The sequence below is a fragment of the Schistocerca americana genome, chromosome 2 (genome assembly GCF_021461395.2).
Source record: "Schistocerca americana isolate TAMUIC-IGC-003095 chromosome 2, iqSchAmer2.1, whole genome shotgun sequence".
Taxonomy (NCBI): Eukaryota; Metazoa; Arthropoda; class Insecta; order Orthoptera; family Acrididae; genus Schistocerca; species Schistocerca americana.
The window spans coordinates 163,759,570-163,783,248 of record NC_060120.1 but is presented as its reverse complement, the minus strand read 5'-3'; positions in this window follow the sequence as shown (position 1 = coordinate 163,783,248).

Sequence of the window (23,679 nt, the reverse complement as noted above, 5' to 3'; positions counted from 1 at the left end):
TACTGTGTTGCAGCGTGTGGTGGATGTAAAAACGATGCCAAGGTAGCAGAGGCTCTTGACGCCAGCTAGGGACGCCACTTCTTCCTGTGTGAGTACTTGGCTAGTTGGCATCGCCGTGGATTTGTTGACACTCAGAGTACTGCCCGCCACTTTCCCGTAAGTGGAGATCAGATCAAGTATGCACGTGGTCTCCTCTCATGACCTTACCAGCAGCAACAGGTCGTCTGCATACGCATGACAGCGGAAATTGTATTGCCACAAGATGAATCCTGAAAAGTACATCATGGGGATCCGATAAGCGACTCCAGGGAGATTGTATAGGAGCATCCACAGCGGATGTCCCTGACGTAAGGAATTACGGATCGCAACTGGTCCAGTAATACGACCGTTAACCTGGACAAGGGAACAGACTCTGGCGTAGAGATGGCGTAGGGTATCAGTGAAGAGTGCCGGAAAGACCGTACGCTCACTAACTGATAGAAGGTAAGCGTGTCACACCCAGTCAAAAGCGCTGTCAAAATCTCTGGCCATCAGGGGTCGCGTGGAAACTGTATATGGCCGCTTGAACGATCACATCTCGATATTCAGCAGTGGCCGTCTGGGCATTGGCAGGTCCACCCGGCATCTTTTGTTCAGTGGATATTATACGCTGAAGGATGCAATGGTAAAGTGTCGCTAATATGTGTGTAAATATCTTTTAGTCGGCAATTAGTAAAGTGATGGGTTGGTAATGGGCAACCCTAGTCCCTTGCGTCGTCTTGTGTACAAGGATGATAATGCCTTTAACAAAAGCTGGCAGAACTTGGTGGCCGTCGTCAACAGTTCTTGAAGCATCACAGTCTGCCTTGGCGCCACCAAATCTAGGAAGCATGGTGAAATTCCACATGAAGACCGTCAACGCCAGGCGACTTGTTTGGAATGCCCTTCGCGATGGCATTCTTGACATCTTAAAAAGCTGCATGCTCTGTCAGGGTTTCCCCTCTCAGATCCCGGGATGGTGTGAATGATATGGGACAAAACCGGCTCCAAATCATGAACTTCACGTTTCTCATACTGGTAAATACTCGAAAGCGTTCCACAAAGCAAGCAACTATACTTCCTGATTGGTGGCCTGATACCTCCCACGAGCGATGGGCTCCGAGACCACTTGTTACCTGTGGTGCTTCCAGTCAGTCACGCTATGGTACACTGAAGGATAATCCTGCCATGCTATATCCTGATGGTGGGTCCTCACGACCACTCCTTGCAATCTGCAACAGGTCAGCTGCACTGTGTGAACCATGGTCCTGTTGAGATCCATCTGAATGGCCGGACGAAAGACTGCATATCGAGGTCACGAAGCACAGCGAAGTTTATTGATCACTTCCTTGCGGCCAAGAAATTTTAGAGCGAGTGTTTATCTTGACTGCAAGTCATGAACGTGGGTGACCTTGAATGGATAACAGCGCAGTATGTTTCGCTGGAGTTTATGCACCGTGCTAGCAAGCATGTCCAACATTCGGACAATTCCCTCTGCACTGCATGTTTGCACACTACCACTCGACACCTCCTACAATGCTGTGGCCACATCTTCGACAGAAGTCGAATCAACTGCTTTCTTCCTCCTGCCCCATTTCACTTCAAAAGAACTTGCCTTTTCTCCAGACAGCAGCCATCACACCTGTGTCATACCCTTGAGTAGCCGGAACATCTGCAGGGCTACTGGGGCACAGTCACCGTCCTTTTAAAAGAGCTTTACCAGCGTCGCGTGTTCCATCATGGATACAGCCATGCTGAACATCAAGGACGCAAACTGAGAAAAAGCTGTTTGCCGCATGTCTGTTTGTGTGTTTCTCATGGGGCCTACAGTTTCATCTAACGGTAAAATTTTCGTTAATTTTTTTCCATAATTTCCCCCTGCGTCAATAATATGCTGCTCAAATTTGATGTCATTCTGAGCAGCGGTTCCCTTGTTACAGGGATTTGAAACTGAAACTTTAATTATGGACACCCTGTATGTACAGAAGATTAGCAACAACAACATTATTAGCATAACCTGAGCACCACTGAGACACCTTTGGCAGAGCTGTGTTGCTATGATTCTCTGAGTGCGAGACCTCTGCCTATAACGTTATAAATGTCTCTCACGACACGTTCCGCGACCAGAAGGACTCAAACTGATTTCAATAAATTCTGAATCACACATCAGTTGCGGCGGCGCTGTGCGTTGCTCCTGCGTATAACGTTCCATTCGTGTTGAGGTCAATCTCTTTTCATACGCACGCCTCCTTGAAGTTACTGAATTGCAATTCTCAGCCGGAAAAAGATACATAAGAAACAGCTGTACACCTCGGACCCACCAGTAGCGCTACAATTTGCTTTGTTGGTGGAGGGTTAATAATAGTTGAATGAAAGAATTCATATGCGAAAAATTTCACTCTCTTGCATACACCAGTTACTACCGAGCTTTACAATAAACTGCACCAAGCTTGGGAAGTCCACACGCACACTTAGATCATAACCGTAGCGAGTTCATGGTAATCATTTGTTATCCGTCACATAAAGTTAACAAACCAATTGTTTCTTTTAGAATAGCTAGCTCAAATGTTGCTTTAATCGGTCTCATGTAAGAACATGTTCACGTTCGCGAGTAAGCAGCACGCCATGGAGAATCTAGTTATTTAAAATGTCACTAAAAGTTCTGACTTCACATCGTAATTTAAATCGAACTCTCTTCCACTCTTAACAGTACTTCTCAATCATTTTGGCACTGAAATACCAGAATATTAATAATTTTTGTAGGAGCGCCTATGAATTTGTCGGATCACTGTGAGATCCAAACCCGACTCTACTCATCTCTCTACGCAAAAGATGTTTCTGATTCCCAAAATAGGTGCGGGTATGCTAATTTCTAACTGGCAGAGAAATATTATAGCCTTTTAGAAAGCAGGATCAAACACGCTCAATCCCGCGCATATATACAGAGTCAATCAAATTTTGTCACCGTACCAGAACAGTAAATTAACAGAAATAAACTTTGGAAACTCACAAATATGACATTAAGCCACTCTTAACAAAACTGCTTAACCGAAATCATAATCACATAGCCCCAGTACCATAAACTGACGAAACAGTTTATAACAAATTCCCCAATATGAATGACTAACGCCCACTTCATTCTCGACCATTCCTCAAGAGACCTGTTACTGCACTGTGTAGTACAAAAACTTTGCGCAGACCATTATTTCACACTCACATCTTTATTCACTCTCATAACTAGGAACAGTCATAACAGTAATTAATAAACAATTAGAAAATTAAAGGAATAGAGTCGCAAATAAAAATGGCGATATTTTGACTGCAGCTCAAACACTGTACGTCAGCCAGTAACATGAATGAAATGGCATAAAAACTACACTACTGGCCATTAAAATTGCTACACCAAGAAGATGACGTACTACAGACGTGAAATTTAACCGACAGGACGAACATGCTGTGATATGCAAATTATTAGCTTGTGAGAGCATTCACACAAGGTTGGCACCTACAACGTGCTGACATAAGGAACGTTTTCAACCGATTTTTCGTACACAAACAGCGGTTGACCAGCGTTGCTTGGTGAAACATTGTTGTGATTCCTCGTGTAAAGAGAAGAAATGCGTACCATCACGTTTCCGACTTTGATAAAGGTCTGAATGTAGCCTATCGCGATTGCGGTTTATAGCATCGCGACATTGCTGCTCGCGTTGGTAGAGACCCAATGACTGTTAGCAGAATATGGAATCGGTGGGTTCTGGAGGGTAATACAGAACGCCGTGCTGGATCCCAACGACTTCGCACCACTAGCAGTCGAGATGACATGCGTCTTATCCGCATGGTTGTAACGGATCGTGCAGCCACGTCTCGATCGCTGAGTCAACAGATGGGGATGTTTGCAAGACAACAATCATCGGCACGAACTGTTCGACGACGTTTGGAGCATCATGGACTATCAGCTCGGAGACATGGCTGCGGTTACCCTTGACGCTGCATCACAGACAGGAGCGCCAGCGATGATGTACTCAACGACGAACCTGGGTGCACGAATGGCAAAACGTCATTTTTTCGGATGAATCGAGGTTCTGTTTACAGCATCATGATGGTCGCATCCGTGTTTGGCAACATCGCGGTGAACGGACATTGAGAGCTTGTATTCGTCATCGGCATACTAGTTTATCACTGGGCGTGATGGTATGGGGTGCATTGGTTAACGTCTCGGTCACCTCTTGTTCGCATTGACGGCACTTTGAAAAGTGGATGTGTTACAACCCGTGGCTCTATCCTTCATTCGATCCTTGCGAAACCCTACATTTCAACAGGATAATGCACGACCGAATGTTGCAGATCATGTACGGGCTTTTCTGGAAACAGAAAATGTTCGACTGCTGCCCTGGGCAGCACATTCTCCAGATCTCTCACCAGTTGGAAATGTCTGGTCAATGGTGGCCGAGCGACTGGCTCGTCACAATACGCCAGTCACTACTCTTGATGAACTGTGGTATCGTGTTGAAGCTGCATGGGCAGCTGTGCCTGTACACGCCATCTAAGCTCTGTTTGACTCAATGCCCAGGCGTATCAAGGGCGTTATAAAGGCCAGAGGTGGTTGTTCTGGGTACTGATTTCTCAGGATGTATGCACCCAAATTACGTGAAAATGCAATCACATATCATTTCTAGTATAATATATTTGTGCAATGAATACCCGTTTATCATCTGCATTTCTTCTTGGTGTAGCGATTTTAATGGCCAGTAGTGCGACAGCAAAGATCAAGTGAAAGTCCAAGTTCATGTAGGCAATGAACTGCTTGAACAAGTTGATAAATTTACTTATCTGGGCAGTAATATTACCAGGGATGGAAGGAGCAAGTCAGAAGTGAGAAGTAGAATTGCTCAAGCAAAGACTGCTTTTAACAAGAAGAGAAACAACATCTAAGAGCCTCAGCCTTGAAATCAGGATAAAATTTTTGAAATCATATGTATGGAGTGTGGCATGCTATTGGTGTGAAGCATAGACTCTCGGAACAGAGGAAGACCAGAAGCTAAATTCTTTGGAATGTGGTGCTATAGACGCAAGGTCAAAGTAAAATGTATCGACAAGGTCACAAACGAAGTGGTTCTGGAAAGAGCAGGTGAGAAGAGAAGCTTCTGGAGTTTCATTGTTAAAAGAAGAGTGCAATTTACAGGCTATCTATTAAGACACAAAGGACTCCTGAACACAATCATAGAGGGATATGTCGAGGGAAAAAGACCAAGAGGAAGACCTCGACTGAGGTACATGGATCAAATCGTGAAAGATGTGGGATGTAACACATATAAAGTAATGAAGAGAAAAGCTGAAAGACGCACAGAATGGAGACAAGCTGCCATTGTAGCTGTTGCAAACCAATCCTTGGATTGACCACTACAGAAGAAGAAGAAGAAGAAGAAGTGTACATATACTCGGGCACGTGACGCCCACTGTTCTGCAAGTGACTCGTACTGCACACCTGTTTGCTGCTGTTATTTGCGATCTCAATGCAAACGATGTAAGGCGCTAAGCCTCAGGGTTCCTGTTTGTATATACAACTGGAGACGGAATTTCAACTATCAAAAAATTCGATGGCAATAGTAGTTACACAGAGTGCAAGTAAAGAAAATTGGAACAAGATTTCGCAGAATGCAAAAAAAGAAAGAAAACACACGTTGATTACACACCAAACACTAGCTCCTCCGGCAGTTTGTATCCTTCGGCCGGTGCCCAGGGAACACTTTTATCGGTCCACCGTGGCCGGCGGCGTGTTCATTTGCAAATGGAGTTGCGGAGACCGACGCCGCCGGTGCGGAAAGCCAGCAGCGGACGCCATAACGTAGGGGGACGCAGTGCGGGATCAGGGGACAGCGTGCGCAATCCAATTCCGCCGCACGCACCGTGCAGCGCAGCGCCACGCCGCACTACAACGCACCACAGATGGCGGGGAGACCAGCGCAGCGGTGCGAGTCCTCACGGGCGAAAGTCATTGGCTGCTGAAGATACTGTGCGCAATGTTTTGTTTCGCGAGGTGAAAGTTGCCTTTTTCCGTTTACATTGAAAGTACAGCGCAGAAATGGTTTTTTTCGCTCGTGCTCTTAGCCGTCCCGTAGCGATTCGGCCGATTCGACGAAAGTCCAATATTGTAGAATCAACTGACGTACCCATCCATACGGTGTACTGTCTGGCAATACAGGTCAGACCGTCGCTGTGAACTGCGGACTAAGCCGTGAAGAGGGTACTAGTATGCAAGTAGTTATTATATGCTACAAGCAGGGATTCCTATCATAAGTAATAGCGAAAAGTGAGACTGTGTAACATATCATTTTACGGCCACTCTTATGTGATCGTCAAGCCTGAGCCAATATCTGGGAGAACGGGCTGCTCTCCAATCTTGAGATGATGGGCCGGTCTTCCTCTAATACTCCTAAATGGGTTGAGACAAGCCGGCTGCTGTGGCCGAGTGGTTCTAGGCGCTTCAGTCCGGAACCGCGCTGCTGCTACGATCGCAGATTCGAATCCTGCCTCGGGCATCGATGTGTGTGATGTCCTTAGTTTAGTTAGGTTTAAGTAGTTCTAAGTCTAGGGGACTGATGACCTCAGATATTAAGTCCCATAGTGCTTAGAGTCATTTGAACCATTTGAACCAAGAAAAATTTCCTTTCAGGTGTCGTCAGCACGCTGGCCGTTGTAACCGATTGGTTCTAGGCGCTTCAGTCTTGAACCACGCTGCTGCTAAGGTCGCAGATTCGAATCCTGCCTCGGGCATGGATGTGTGTGTTGTCTTTAGGTTAGTTAGGTTTAAGTAGTTCTAAGTCTAGGGGACTGATGACCTCAGATGTTAAGTCCCGTAGTGCTTAGAGCCATCTGAACCATTTTTTGGTTGAGACAACAACGTGAATGTCTTGGTTACAGATTAGTCATTTGTTCAGTGGCCGGCATTTTGCAACATATGATGCCAAAATGCCGCACGATACAACTCTGCTAACATCGGCAGGAAACGGCCAATAAAAAAAGCCTATGTTGTGCTTCGGATTTAGGACGGACGGGACGCCTGAAGTTTAAGCACACTGGTGTGCAAAACGTAAGGATGAATGATGTGCCACTGTGAAGTAACATAACCCGATGAAACGGGGACTCCACTAGACAGAATTGCTACCGTATCTCAAATACGGCAACTGAAAGAAGTACGCAATGAGTCGAACGAAAACGACACTGAAGTTACCGCGGTTAGGGCAGTCCCTTTAACATAACAAGTGGTGGTACGTGGTCCCTAATAATGTGTGTGATCACGGATATCAGTGCGTGCTCTGCAGCGTACTTCCATGCTGGCCACAAGATTGGTAAGGACTTTTATGGTGCTTATGGATGTGCTGCAACGTGCCCCCCCCCCCCCCCCCCCCCAACGTATCGCACACGTGTTCGGTAGAATTTAAGTGCAGAGTTACCAGTCCAGCCTGTTCGCCGAATATCCTTTCGTTTCAAGAGCTCCTTCACCCACACTGTTAGATTCCGTCGCACATTGTCGTAACAGTGCAGTCAAAGGCGAACACATGTTTGAAGAGACGCACGTGGGGAAGGAGTACAGTGTACATGGTGGCAGCCAGTCAAGGAATATTTTAGGGAATTGGTTTACAAAATTTATTTCAAATTCCCAGTGAAATCTTTATAAGTTTTCTCCCAGAGTAAATTACGCTGTGCCTACGTGACACAAGTTGACAGTCTTTCAAAACTGAGGCAGTTCTGTCCAGTTAAAACTACTGACAAGAGACGCCCTGAGACCCTTACTGAAACTGCTAGCAAATTCACGCCATTAGTTTTAGCCAATACAGTGCGTGGGGTGCAGGTCACATGTGTGGACGCTGGAGTGTTCTGTGGTGCGAAATACAGTTGCCTCTCTCTCTTGTAATCGACACCTCGAGCAGAACAGACGTCTTTTTGGAAGGCAGAGCCTCTGGCTCTGCTTTTCACTGCCGGCCACCAACGTAACTTAACATGAACTGCTTCCCCTTCCGTTGCCCATTGTACGACCTCCTAGACTGGCCTAAAGCTGGTAACTTCCGGCCCTTGGTGCGCCCCTTGTATAACGTACATTGAAATATATCCTCTTTATTGTACTTAATTTCCTCTTTTGTCATTTAAAGGTAGCCCATCCAGGGCTCCCCACTCCCAAATCCTGACCGCTCGACCTCCTGCACATTGTCGTCATGAGGCATACGTAAGAACCTCCACCCCCTTAGCTGCCCGTATATTTTAACATTGGTGACCAGAAATTGGACCGTATACATTAACATTGGTGACCAGAAGAGGGATCATATACATTAACAACAATGTCATAACGTTGACCGGTGAGTATTCAAAGATTTAATCGTGAGTAACGCCATGCAACTTCGTCTCCCCACACCATAATACTGGGAACACTGAAAGGATCATGTTCGACAGCCATATGATTTTACACCCGGGATCAGTGTTTAGACTGACTCTGGACTCATCCGATAAGATAATGCTATCCCAATGCTCATTGATCCAGTCCCTACGCTCTTGGCACAATCGCAAACGCTACCGACGATATTCAGGTGTCAACGGATGACAACGTCCAGGTCTCGGGAAAAGTGACCGCCTCTATGCAGTCGCCGTGCCACTATGGAGCATGGTCCACCAGCAATCGTCTTCAGGTGAATTAGCTCTTACACGAATTCGCCGGAACTCCATTCGGGCTGCGAGCGGTGACTCCTTTATACAGGGTGTTTCAAAAATGACCGGTATATTTGAAACGGCAATAAAAACTAAACGAGCAGCGATAGAAATACACCGTTTGTTGCAATATGCTTGGGACAACAGTACATTTTCAGGCGGACAAACTTTCGAAATTACAGTAGTTACAATTTTCAACAACAGATGGCGCTGCAAGTGATGTGAAAGATATAGAAGACAACGCAGTTTGTGGGTGCGCCATTCTGTACGTCGTCTTTCTGCTGTAAGCGTGTGCTGTTCACAACGTGCACTTGTGCTGTGGACAACATGGTTTATTCCTTAGAACAGAGGATTTTTCTGGTGTTGGAATTCCACCGCCTAGAACACAGTGTTGTTGCAACAAGACGAAGTTTTCAACGGAGGTTTAATGTAACCAAAGGACCGAAAAGCGATACAATAAAGGATCTGTTTGAAAAATTTCAATGGATGGGAACGTGACGGATGAACGTGCTGGAAAGGTAGGGCGACCGCTTACGGCAACCACAGAGGGCAACGCGCAGCTAGTGCAGCAGGTGACCCAACAGCGGCCTCGGGTTTCCGTTCGCCGTGTTGCAGCTGCGGTCCAAATGACGCCAACGTCCACGTATCGTCTCATGCGCCAGAGTTTACACCTCTATCCATACAAAATTCAAACGTGGCAACCCCTCAGCGCCGCTACCATTGCTGCACGAGAGACATTCGCTAACGATATAGTGCACAGGATTGATGACGGCGATATGCATGTGGGCAGCATTTGGTTTACTGACGAAGCTTAGTTTTACCTGGACGGCTTCGTCAATAAACAGAACTGGCGCATATGGGGAACCGAAAAGCCCCATGTTGCAGTCCCATCGTCCCTGCATCCTCAAAAAGTACTGGTCTGGGCCGCCATTTCTTCCAAAGGAATCATTGGCCCATTTTTCAGATCCGAAACGATTACTGCATCACGCTATCTGGACGTTCTTCGTGAATTTGTGGCGGTACAAACTGCCTTAGACGACACTGCGAACACCTCGTGGTTTATGCAAGATGGTGCCCGGCCACATCGCACGGCCGACGTCTTTAATTTCCTGAATGAATATTTCGATGATCGTGTGATTGCTTTGGGCTATCCGAAACATACAGGAGGCGGCGTGGATTGGACTCCCTATTCGCCAGACATGAACCCCTGTGACTTCTTTCTGTGGGGACACTTGAAAGACCAGATGTACCGCCAGAATCCAGAAATAATTGAACAGCTGAAGCAGTACATCTCATCTGCATGTGAAGCCATTCCGCCAGACACGTTGTCAAAGGTTTCGGGTAATTTCATTCAGAGGCTACGCCATATTATTGCTACGCATGGTGGATATGTGGAAAATATCGTACTATAGAGTTTCCCAGACCGCAGCGCCATCTGTTGTTGAAAATTGTAACTACTGTAATTTCGAAAGTTTGTCCGCCTGAAAATGTACTGTTGTCCCAAGCATATTGCAACAAACGGTGTATTTCTATCGCTGCTCGTTTAGTTTTTATTGCCGTGTCAAATATACCGGTCATTTTTGAAACACCCTGTACCTCCTTTATACCTCGCGGAAAGCCACAGCACGTGCGAAAGAAATCGTCCTAATTGCCGTCTAGCACAACGGAACATATAGTGCAAGTACTGGTGCAGATGGATGAATTTCAATGGATTCTTTTAACAACACATCCCACTAACGAGACGCAGAGACAACCATTTGCGTCTCTTCATACAACATTTTATATCCCTCTACAAGACGATGTTGTGCTCTGCTACCGCAGATATCTAAGGTTGAAAAGAACATGTGTGACGGTGGTGCTCAACGCGTCGGGCCTGAATGGTCCTCCTTGTTTGACCATCGTAAGCTTTCTCGCAATGGCAGAGGATTTTGCACGCCTCCTCAATCCCAAGTCATCCTTCACTGAGCCAAGGAGCGCTTTAATAACACATTTGATCTCGGCTGACAACCAGGTTCGGAAATATCCCCTCGCACGTGAAGAAACACTGTAAGCAACACCGAACTACTGGACTATACTCGGCACTCTTCGTCCATATTCCACTTTCACAATGATTCCTCCCCCATTGATATCACAAAAATGTTGTCTCCGGGCCATGTTGTAATGAAGGATACCGTCAGACTGCATCGAAGCTGTTCTCTGATTGACACACACTTGCTTCTCCCGTTCCTTCGCCTGCGTTATGTTGCGGAGCCAGTTTCATTTGGCTCTATTGTCACGCTGACTTGGCGCCACGTGACCTTCAGCTTTATGAGCGCGATTGGGTGACGTCTGTCAACGTACTCCCGCACTTTCAGTAATTTCCATACTGTTGGTAACGTGTTACGTTACTTTATCTAGATCAGCCCAAAGTTTTGCATCGCCTTATGGGTTCACGTAGCGTGTTTGAAGATCACGAAATCAGGGGATGGACGCTCGGAGGGTGGAGGAGGCGAGTTTTGAGTCCTCTGGGGTCGAGGTCATGCTGCGATGTGTATTTTGGAATTTGGTAGTCAGTTATCAGTTTTCAAAGTATTTGGAAGTGATTTCCAGTGGACGTACGTGGGAACCGACTCAGTGAAGTTGCAGCCCTACCACTACTATTGTAATTTAGTATGCTTTTACCTTAATATTAGAAAAACCTCTCTCTATAACCCTCTTCCTAAATTTAGTTTAGTTTCCAAATAAAGTACACTATGGGAGGATAGTCCTGTTAATAGTAGAAGCTAATCAATAGAATTACCGTTTTTACAGGATTTGACCGTGTGTTGCTTCTAATGGATAAGTAAATCAGACTATTTAACTCTTTTCCTATGATCCTACCCAGCGGTTGGTAAGAAACGCAGTATGGATAGTATTGTATTGAAGCTAGGACAACTCAGTTCCAAGTTCAGTGTTTTAAAATATGTACTAACGGTCGTCAGCCCTTCAGTGAAACAACTAAGACAACATTAACTATTGCTCAAGAAAAAATACGAACACTGTAACTTGATGATGCAACATTACAAATAAATTCACTCTATTCAAATTGCATTATCCCAGTACTGAGACGTAATTTCACTACTTCAGGATTTAGTCCCTCACACATTTTTCTCATTATATACACAAAAAAACAATTTAAATGGTGTCTCTTTATATTAACTTGGTGCTTCATAACTCTGTAAAACAGGATACTCGGATTAATCAAACACCAGTAAGGAACCCTACATGGGTGTATGTTTAGGATGAAATAATATGGTGAACCAGTTTCTTTAAAGTTCAAGAATGATTATTCACCAATAAAATATAGTTTACATTAGTGGTTCACGCTCTACAAAAGTAAGATACCAAAAAAAGATCTGATCTGATGGCTTTAGACTTGGGTGTGGAGAACAATTTTGGTGGGTACACTGTCCACAGTACGGCTTACAAGTATCTTGCTGTATGGGCTCAATTTCTCTTCTTGGCATCGTTCAATTTTACCTAAGATAGTCCAAAATTCGCAGCTATTCAGTAATCCATTTGCAGTCTTCATCCGAGCGATTTTTGTCCACATTTGCAGGCAAAGCTTGTCCTGCTCCACAAGGGTGTTCCGTCACTCACTGCTGCCTACAGACTGTGTGACTTACTTTCCGAACTTGGCCTCGGCAGCGCGCAAATTCACCCTTGCCTCCTTTTCCACTCCACAGAGCCACTTTCGTTTCAAACAAAATAACAGTTACTTTTACACTACTGGCCATTAAAATTGCTACACCACGATGAAATGCAGATGATGAACGGGTATTCATTGGACAAATATATTATACTAGAACTGACATGTGATAACATTTTCACGCAATTTAGGTGCATACATCCTGAGAATTCATTACCCAGAACAACCACCTCTGGACGTAATAACGGCCTTGATACGCCTGGGCATTGAATCAAACAGAGCTTGGATGGCGTGTACAGGTACAGCTGCCCATGCAGCTTCAACACGATACCACAGTTCATCAAGAGTAGTGGCTGGCGTATTGTGACGAGCCAGTTGCTCGGCCACCATTGACCAGACGTTTTCAATTGGTGAGAGATCTGGAGAATATGCTGGCCACAGCAGCAGTCGAGCATCCAGAAAGGACCTGCAACATGCGGTCGTGCATTATCCTACAGAAATGTAGGGTTTCGTAGGGATCTAATGAAGGGTAGAGCCACGGGTCGTAACACATCTGAAATGTGACGTTCACTGTTCAAAGTGCAGTCAATGCGAACAAGAGGTGACCGAGACGTGTAACCAGTGTCACCCCATACCACCACGCCGGTTGATACGCCAGCACGGCGATGACAAATACACGGTTCCAATGTGCGTTCACCGCGATATCGCCAAACACGGATGCGACCATCGTGATGTTGTAAACAGAACCTGGATTCATCCGCAAAACTGACGTTTTGCCATTCGTGCACCCAGATTCGTCATTGAGTACACCATCGCAGGCGCTCCTGTCTGTGATGCAGCGTCAAGGGTAACCGTAGCCATAGTCTCCGAGCTGATAGTCCATGCTGCTGCAAACGTCGTCGAACTGTTCGTGCAGAAGGTTCTTGTCTCGCAAACGTCCCCATCTGTTGACTCAGGGATCGAGACGTGGCTGCACGATCCGCTACAGCCATGCGCATAAGATGCCTGTCATCTCGACTGCTAGTGATACGAGGCCGTTGGGATCCAGCACGGCGTTTCGTATTACCCTCCTGAACCCACCGATTCCATATTATGCTAACAGTCATCGGGTCTCGACCAACGCGAGCAACAATGTCGCGATACGATAAACCGCAATCGCGATAGGCTATAATCCGACCTTTATGAAAGTCGGAAACGTGATAGTACGCATTTCTTCTTCTTACGCGAGTCATCGCAACAACATTTCACCAGGCAACGCCGGTCAACTGCTGTTTGTGTATGAGAAATCGGTTGGAAACTTTCCTCATGTCAGCACATTGTAGGTGTCGCCACCGGCGCCAACCTTGTGTGAATGATCTGAAACGCTAATAATGTGCATATCACAGCATGTTCGTCCTGTCGGTTACATTTCACGTCTGTAGCACGTCATCTTCTTGGTGTAGCAATTTTATTGGCCAGTAGTGTACATAACACCCATTTCTTACATTGTTCATAAACGTGACCACTCCTTCCAATTGTCAAATTTAAATCAAGATGAAGAATTAATACACACAAATATTTTCAAATATAAAATGTCATAGAAAATTGTGTAACGTAATAAATAATTTACATAGAATTTTACACACATTACTCAAATATAATGCAAAGAACTTCAAGTATAGCACACTTTGGTTTACATTCACAGAAAATTTTAAAGCAAAAAATTGTATAAAATTTAGATGAACCACAAACAAATAGTGTTATAAAGTATCTGTTTTCAAAGCGAATTCATTAGCGAGAGACACTAAAAACCAGACTGAGACAGCGCTGTGATGCTTGCGGTGCTGATCTTGCATCGATAAGATGGATATGACAGGCTTTTAAAGGTAGTTGAATGTCTACGGCATACTAATTAGCGATATTGAAGGGGTTACTTCTTCAACACTGTTTTGTGGATCAAAGTTTGATAATATCTGTGTAATATTGCAGAAAATTAATGCAGATCTGCCAACAAATGTCTCTGGGTTAGTGCAGGGAGCAGCAAGTGGCACAGTCGCCCTGCATTTAACAGCGCGCGGACTCTGGCGGCTACGCCAATGGGACTTTGCCCGAGACTACGAAAGACAAGGGGAGCGTTCCAGCTGGTGTGCACATATGATAACAGAAGCAAAAACGTTCTAGTGAACATCGCAAACGATCCATTTGCGAGGTTAACCCAAAAGAATGTTTGGAAGCGGTTACTGATTAGTAGCACACACACAATAGCTAATGACTGTTAGGTGCTGTGAAATCCATACTTTATTAAAGCAACACTTAGATGGCAAGGTTCGACACAGTGTTGATTCTGAAAGGCACAAACTAAAAGAACCTACTGACTTGGTAGGAGTCGACCATAACGTAGACTATGATGGTATATACTAGGCACGGGATCGAAGTTCCATAGAAGACTATAAGTCCCAGGGCAGCATTTAGATTGCTGGCGAGTGCACGGTCTCCGGTAGAAGACGCTTGCTCAAATGAGACGTGGCCAACTGCTGACCGCAGGTGTTGTGCCAGTACCACAAGTGGCAAGCAAATGGACGGATATGCGAGGACTATTTTCTTTCGCCTGCAGTGTGCGACCTAGCTTGCCGAAATGAAAACCACAGTGAAAATCAAGAATATTTTATTGGCAACTCTTAGCTACACCTTCGAATACTTCTCCACTGTAGTCGCCGCACCGAATTACAAATCTGTCGCAGTGTGGTATCTATTTTCCAACACCGTCGTCATAGAAGACAACCGAGTTCTTTTCGTCAGTTCCCTACTTTGGTCTGCAGCTCGCTGTCTTTGCCAAATTGCTTCCCTTATAGCCTGGTGAGGGAAGAGATGATGACCACAGTGAGCCAAGTCCAGGCTGCATGGTGGGTGATCAAACAGTTGCCATGGAAAACGTGGCAGGAGCGTCGTTGCGACACCTGCAGTGTGCGACCGAACACCGTCGAGAAGAAAGAAACGCATTACAGTCACATTATGTGGGTTACATGAAATTAGGCGTAACCATTTAGCAAGCACTTAACACTCGGCAGGAGACCCACTTTACGTGCTCACTTTGTTCACAGAACCGAAAAGCAGAATGCGACGTGACAGACTGCCACACTAGGTACGTAAGGTTCAAGGCATGCTGCCTCAGGATGGTAGGTCTGCAAACGTTCATTACTGAGAAAATACGACAATTTTTTATTTTTTATTTTGTCTGTCTCAGTTGCACGAATATACAATTCTTCTGCGGTGGTTACCGGTTTCGTGTTGAAACGCCCACTCTCAAACCACATACCTTGTTATTAACCGTAACTAGTCATACAATATGGTGCTAAAAGGCACTAATAGGTTCTGTACAGAAAGTCAAACTGTGGGCAATAAGTACTTTCATAGACAAGTTAGCTATATGTCTACTGTTCATCTGAATAACACAACCAAACTCACTAAAACTACAGACAATGCACAACACATCTGCGCAAGGTTTCGTCTGATTTTCACTGTGGCTTTAATTTCCGACCGATCCGAAGTTTAAAAAAGCCCTTGTAATAGAGTATGAAAAATTGCCCTCGTTACCACAAGGTGTGTGAAATGATAACTTTTCTCAGTATTGCTCAACGTTGTGTTTTAATGTTATTTGTGACGTATCTTGACTAAAAGACTGGAAACCAGCACAGGTCACACCAATATTCGAGAAGGGAAATAGGAGTGACCCATTGTATTACAGACCAATATCACTGACCTCGGTTTGCTGTAGGATTTTGGAGCTTATACTGTACTCGAACATCACCTTGAAGAAAATGACTTATTGATGCATAACCAACACGGATTCAGAAAATATCGTTCTTGAGCAACATAGCTAGCTTTTTATTCCCATGAGTGCTGTCGACAAGGGATCTCAGACCGATTCCATATTCCTGGATTTCCGGAAGACTTTTGATACCGTTTCTCACAAGCGACTATTAATCAAACTGCGTGCCTATGGAGTATCGTCTCAGTTGTGACTGGATTCGTGATTTCCTCTCAGAGAGGTCACAGTTCGTAGTGACATACGGTAAATCATCGACTAGAATAGAAGTGATTTCTGGCGTTCTGCAAAGTAGTGTTATAGGCCCTCTGCTGTTCCTGATTTATATAAATGATCTAGGTAATAATCTGCGCAGCCCCTTTAGATTGTCTGCGGATGACGCTGTAATTTACCGTCTAGTAAAATCATCAGACGATCAATTCCAATTACAAAATGATCTACAGAGAATTTCTGTATGGTGCGAAAAGTGGCAATTAGCACTAAACAAAGAAAAGTGCGAGGTCAACCACATGGGTACTAAAAGAAATCCGATAAACTTTAGGTATACGATAAATAGCACAAATCGAGGGGCTGTCAATTCGACTAAATACCCAGGAATTACAATTACGAGAAACTTAAATTGGAAAGACCACATAGATAATATTATGGGGAAGGAGAAACAAAGACTACGCTTTATTGGCAGAACACTTGGAAGATGCGACAAACCCACTAAAGACAGCGTACATTACACTTGTCCGTCCTCTGCTGGAATACTGCTGCGCGGTATGGGATCCTTACCAAGTAGGATTGACGGAGGACATCGAAAAAGCGCAAAGAAGGACAGCACGTTTCGTGTTATCGCGCAATAGGGGTGAGAGTGTCACTGATATGATACGCGAGTTGGGGTGGCAGTCACTGAAACAAACGCGGTCTTCTTTGCGGAGTGTCCACTGATATGAAACTTCCTGGAAGATTAAAACTGTGTGCCGGACCGAGACTCGAACTCGGCACCTTTGCCTTTCGCGGGCAAGTGCCCTACCAACTGAGCGACCCAAGCACGACTCACGCCCCGTCCTCACAGCTTTACTTCCGCCAGTACCTCGCCTCCTACCTTCCAAACTTTACAGAAGCTCTCCTGCGAACCTTGCAGAACTAGCACTCCCGAAAGAAAGGATATTGCGTACACTCCGCTGCAGAGTGAAAATCTCATCCTGGAAACATCCCCCAGGCTGTGGCTAAGCCATGTCTCCGCAATATCCTTTCTTTCAGGAGTGCTAGTTCTGCAAGGTTCGCAGGAGAGCTTCTGTAAAGTTTGGAAGGTAGGAGGCGAGGTACTGGCGGAAGTAAAGCTGTGAGGACGGGGCGTGAGTCGTGCTTGGGTAGCTCAGTTGGTAGGGCACTTGCCCGCGAAAGGCAAAGGTGCCGAGTTCGAGTCTCGGTCCGGCACACAGTTTTAATCTGCCAGGAAGTTTCATATCAGCGCACACTCCACTGCAGAGTGAAAATCTCATTCTTCTCCACTATCCCTCACACTGACTACCCAGAAGTTGGTACGCTGTATATACTGTGTTGCCACTCAGCGGTTCAGTTCAGGTACTTACACCACAGCGCTTGTGCCGATAACCGTCCCGATTAGCTGAAATCATGTGGCCAGCCATATTCTACAATTTCCCCAAACTGAGCACGGCAGTATGTCGATATCGCATAATTGCAACCGCCGACAGGAAATGCACATTCGTCTCACCAGAAATGTTCAGCGTACGTACAGTCGCCCTGCTATATTCCAAGTTCGGGACGCCTCACGGACTATAGAGACCGTCCACATCGTGGCTGCAACATTTCTGCAGACCTGCTGCTCAGCAGGGAAGAGCATGAGCTATCCTGTATTGATAGCGCTGCGACCACCGAAGTACGTCACTGTACCCTCACAGTCCTGCCTCTGAGAAGGGAAATTCGCGTTCACCAGACATCACTTGCAATGTATTTCCCTCCGGCATGGTAAGAACATTGAGCCGCCAATTTTACTTATTACTGCAAAGTGATATGTATGGTGGTACCGTCACATCGTATACCATAGCCTTCATGGTGCCTTCGATTACTTCCAAAAATCCCACCGAATCCCAGGCCGATGTTCCTAGTAACATTATCCCTACCGATATACGTCCTTGGCGTTATACATGTTCAGTCCTTTCACTGTCTGACTGCTTCACGAACACGACTGACGGCCTGGTGTAACCAGAAACGTGTTTCATACTATCACGCAATAGTTTCTGTTGATTCACAATCCAGTCTTGATGCTCCGGTGCTCAGTGCAATTGTAACTGACGACGTCGATGCGTCAACATGAGATCGCTTATGCGTCGGCTGCTATAGACACACATGTCAATAATATTTCGTGTATGATGTGCATCAAAATGCTTGCGTCTGCGCCAGCATTACACTCTGTTGTCAGACCTGTAATAGATCGCTGCTTGTACTGCCTTACACTGGAGGCAAGGCTCCCACCACCAAGTTGTCTGATGTAGTGTGGACGTCCAAATCATTGTCGCTTAATCGTTGTTTCGCCATTCCTTTAGCCATTTCAGCTCAGGACAGCAGAAACTCATTGAAACGTTGCGACAAGACGACGCCACCACTTGGCTGATAAACCGAGCAGAATTCATCAGTGGAATACGCCGAGAAAGACTGCAATCCCACAGTCTTTCCTTTTCAGAGTCGCTTCTGTCAGTGGATTTCTCCATTTTCTGATGGTATCGTCGCTAGAATTAATCCCACATCGCCACCAGGCGGCATTCAAATTAACAGTGCGCAGTGGTTGCAATGTTCTCGCTCATCAGCGTATTTTGTGCTGTAAGCCATTCTCTGTTTTCTCCAGCTATATGTCACTGTTTGGGTGGCGCGGGGCGTCTGTTGTGGACGGAGCACACTCCTACGATGGACGAAACGAAACCCTGGTGCCCAGCAGAATGAAGAGCCACCCCAAACGGACATGAAAACTGATTAAAAACAAAGATATCGTCGCGCAACGGAAAACATCCTATTTACCTTTACATTATTAGGGATAACTAAATGAAACATGAAGCAAAAGCGTACCGCGCCACTCACGTAGACATGTTAATGGGAGAAAGGATCTTTTAGTTATGAATGGAAGCAAATTGACGCTAAAACAAATAGATTTAAAATGGACTTGGAACATGAAAGTTACGCTCTGACGTCTTAAAATGAGATAAGGGAAAATAACTTACAGTATAGCCTTTACACAGTGGTAGAGAGGATAAAACACGTTACCCTAATAATTCACCGACACAGCCAGTGACTGAGCCAGTGGCTAATTAAGTGTAGAGAGAACATGGAAAGATAGAAGTGAACACCATTAGATTCCCAAAATGTCAATTGAGAGCAACAAATTGGGTCGTGACCTTAAGGTTGCAGATCGGTTCCTGAAGGGAGCGACTTAGTTTCGTTCCTAAACAGCTTAGGCGGGAGCGACTATGTACCATCTTACCAAACAGTCACTGCGTACATAAGACAGGCTGGCGGCTAGAATATATGATTTAAATCCTCCGTCAGTACTTAAAGACGATGTACAGACACCTTCCCAGCAGTAGCAAGATTCATCTCATCAGGCAACTATCCAGCCCAAGTCCTAAAGCAAAGTCATCACTGAACGAAGATTTAAAGCGAAGATTACTATACGAAAACCTGACAAGAAGTGTGTTCTCCAACAGCCGACTGAAATTCAGCAGTCTTACAGGCAGCACTGGAAATCGCTGCTCAATGTGACTGGAGATATACCATGAGACTTTCGGAAAAACATCCACACAAATCTAAAGACAGCAAGAGCCGATACGTGCGAGAATTATCGCACATCTAGCTTAACGGCTCATACATTCAAGTTATGACAAGAATAATATACAGAATAATGAAAAAGAAAATTGTCGACCTATTAGATGACGATCAGTTCGGCTTTATGGAAGGTAAAGGCACCGGAAAGTAGGTCTGTCGTTGCGGTTGACAATGGAAGCAAGATCGAAAAATAATTCATACACTTTCATTTGATTTGTCCACCTGGAGAAAGCGTTCGACAATGTAAAATGGTACAAGACGTTTTAAATTTAGGAAAGCAGGGATAAGCTATAGGGAAAGATGGGTGATGTACAATACGTACAAGAACCAAGGGGGAACGGTAAGATTGGAAGATAAGAACGATGTACTCGTATTAAAAAGATTATGAGACAGGGATATTTTCTTTCGCGCCCACTGTTCAATCTATACATCGAAGAAACAATGACGGAAATAAAAGAAAGGTTGAAGTCTGGTATTAAAATTCAGGGCGAAAATATATCAGTGATAGGATTCGCTGATGATATTGCTGTCCTCAATGAAAATGGACAAGAATTACAGGATCTGCTTAATGACCCGCGCCCGGGTTCTCGGGTTCGATTCCCGGCGGGGTCAGGGATTTTCTCTGCGTCGTGATGACTGAGTGTTGTGTGATGTCCTTAGGTTAGTTAGGTTTAAGTAGTTCTAAGTTCTAGGGGACTAATGACCATAGATGTTAAGTCCCATAGTGCTCAGAGCCATTTGAGCCATTTGATCTGCTTAATGGAATGAACTGTGTAATCGATACAGAATATGGACTGAGAGTAAATCCAAGAAAGACGAAAATATTGAGAAGTATCAGAAATGAGAACAGAGAGGTGCTTAACATCAGAACTCAGGATACTGAAGCAGACGCAGTTAAAGAATTCTGATATCTAGTCAACAAAATAACCCGTGGCGGACGGAGCAAGACATGAAAAGTAGATTCTCACTGGCAGAAAAGGGCATTCCGGCCAAGAAAAATCTGCTAGTATCAAACATAGGTCTTAATTAGAGGAAGAAATTTCTGAGCATGTGCGTTTGGAGAACAGAATTGCGTGGTGGAGAGACATGGACTGTGTGAAAACGGAACGGAAGAGAAACGAAGCATATTAGATGTGCTACAGAAGAATGTTGAAAAGCGAGGGCTCCGCCTAAAATAACAGCGTCAGCCCAATAGGAGGTTGTGTTCTGAAACTTTAAACTGGACGTTACTCCGTGACATCGTAACGAACGTTCATACATCTCGAGAGAAACTGCAGCTGCTTATCTGGATGACAGGGCTTTTCTGAAGAAATCCATGCTTCCCTCGAAGAAAGAATGCGTGTTCCTCATCCCTTCTTCAGAGCGGACTGGGGAAATGAGAATGTCAGTGTCGCTACCTGTGGATGGCTGGCTGATAGAGAGGATCTGTCAGCGAGGTCATCGATCTCATCGTATTAGGGAAGGGTGGGGAAAAACGTCAGCAGCGCCCTGTTAAAGGAATACTAGCGGCATTTGCCTGAAGCGATTTATGGAAATCACAGGGAACCTAAATCAGGATGGCCGTACGTGGACTTGAACCGTCGTCTTCCAGAATGTGAGTCCAGTGTGCTAACCATTGTGGCACCTCTCTCGGTACCTGCGGATGGGTGACTGCCCTATGTGCTATAGTTTTGTACCAGCAAACTGCTCTTAACAGAGACTCCGGTCTCGAACACTCATATTGTAAGCTTTCCAGTCTTTGCGATCATCAGATCTACATCTACATTTACATCTACATTTATACTCCGCAAGCCACCCAACGGTGTGTGGCGGAGGGCACTTTACGTGCCACTGTCATTACCTCCCTTTCCCGTTCCAGTCGCGTATGGTTCGGGGGAAGAACGACTGTCTGAAAGCCTCCGTGCGCGCTCTAATCTCTCTAATTTTACATTCGTGATCTCCTCGGGAGGTATAAGTAGGGGGAAGCAATATATTCGATACCTCATCCAGAAATGCACCCTCTCGAAACCTGGACAGCAAGCTACACCGCGATGCAGAGCGCCTCTCTTGCAGAGTCTGCCACTTGAGTATATTAAACATCTCCGTAACGCTATCACGGTTACCAAATAATCCTGTGACGAAACGCGCCGCTCTTCTTTGGATCTTCTCTATCTCCTCCGTCAGACCGATCTGGTACGGATCCCACACTGATGAGCAGTACTCAAGTATAGGTCGAACGAGTGTTTTGTAAGCCACCTCCTTTGTTGATGGACTACATTTTCTAAGCACTCTCCCAATGAATCTCAACCTGGTACCCGCCTTACCAACAAAATTTTATATGATCATTCCACTTCAAATCGTTCCGCACGCATACTCCCAGATATTTTACAGAAGTAACTGCTACCAGTGTTTGTTCCGCTATCATATAATCATACAATAAAGGATCCTTCTTTCTATGTATTCGCAATACATTACATTTTTCTATGTTAAGGGTCAGGGTAAGAAACGCAGAAGCAAGCCGTAGGACAGCCACTGGCAGCGTTAATCTAGATCTGCAATTACACAGCAATGTAATGAACGACTACTTGGTCAGGGGATTTTGCATATCCAAGTCTGGCACGTGTTAATGGGAGTGTTAAGGAAAAAAAGAAACCTCTCGGCTTGGATGATATGATATTATTACTATTAAGCCCGAAATTCAACGTAACCGTTGTTACTTTGCCTCGGGTGATATTTACGAGGCATTCTATTTGTCCACGATAGCCAGTGGCAGTGTCTTAAGGGAACGCATTTTATCGTAAGTTGTACAAAACAGTACAAGTTGTTTATTACCATATAGCCGCTGACACTGAACGTATAATAGACACATGAACTCCGTAAATCGAACCTCTGTCATTTTCTGTTTGATCGACACGCCAAACTACATAGAAAGGCAATTGACAGATTAATTAAGCACTTTGTTTTGATAGGCACTTTAGTTTTGCTGCCGATACAGAGAATGATCTGTAGTGCCTTCACGTCAGAATGTCACTATACTTACTGCGCTTCCCACTAAATATGCTACAGTCAGTAAATTGGCCACTCGGTTCAAATGGCTCAGAGAAATATGGGACTTAACATCTATGGTCATCAGTCCCCTAGAACTTAGAACTGCTTAAACCTAACTAACCTAAAGACATCAAACAACACCCAGTCATCACGAGGCAGAGAAAATCCCTCACCCCGCCGGGAATCATTGTCCACTTATGAGGCACCGAATTAATAATGTGTTCACTAGCTTATCATACTGTGAACGTAGACTGGACATACTTTTGTAAATTATAACCAGTCCTGTGAAATTTGAATGCGATGGGTAGTAATCGTGTGTACTTCTTTTCGAGGTATGACAAAAAATACTAAAGAACTGGGCAGTGTATTGCCACAGAATAAGTTCCCAGAGTCTCGAACCAAACTCTGTACAATCCCACTGGCGTTAATGAACGATGAGTGAAAATTTTTGAGAGTTCGCTGCAGATACTAGCGTCCTATAAGAGTCTAAACAGATGTTACCACGATTTCAGATCATTAACAGTTGAAGAGAACAATTTGAATAATCTGCGGTTCAGAGAAAAACAGAAATCGCCCTGCACTACTGCGCTTTAACAGTTACACGAGCCTGAGTAGTTAGAATAAAAGGAATTTAAAT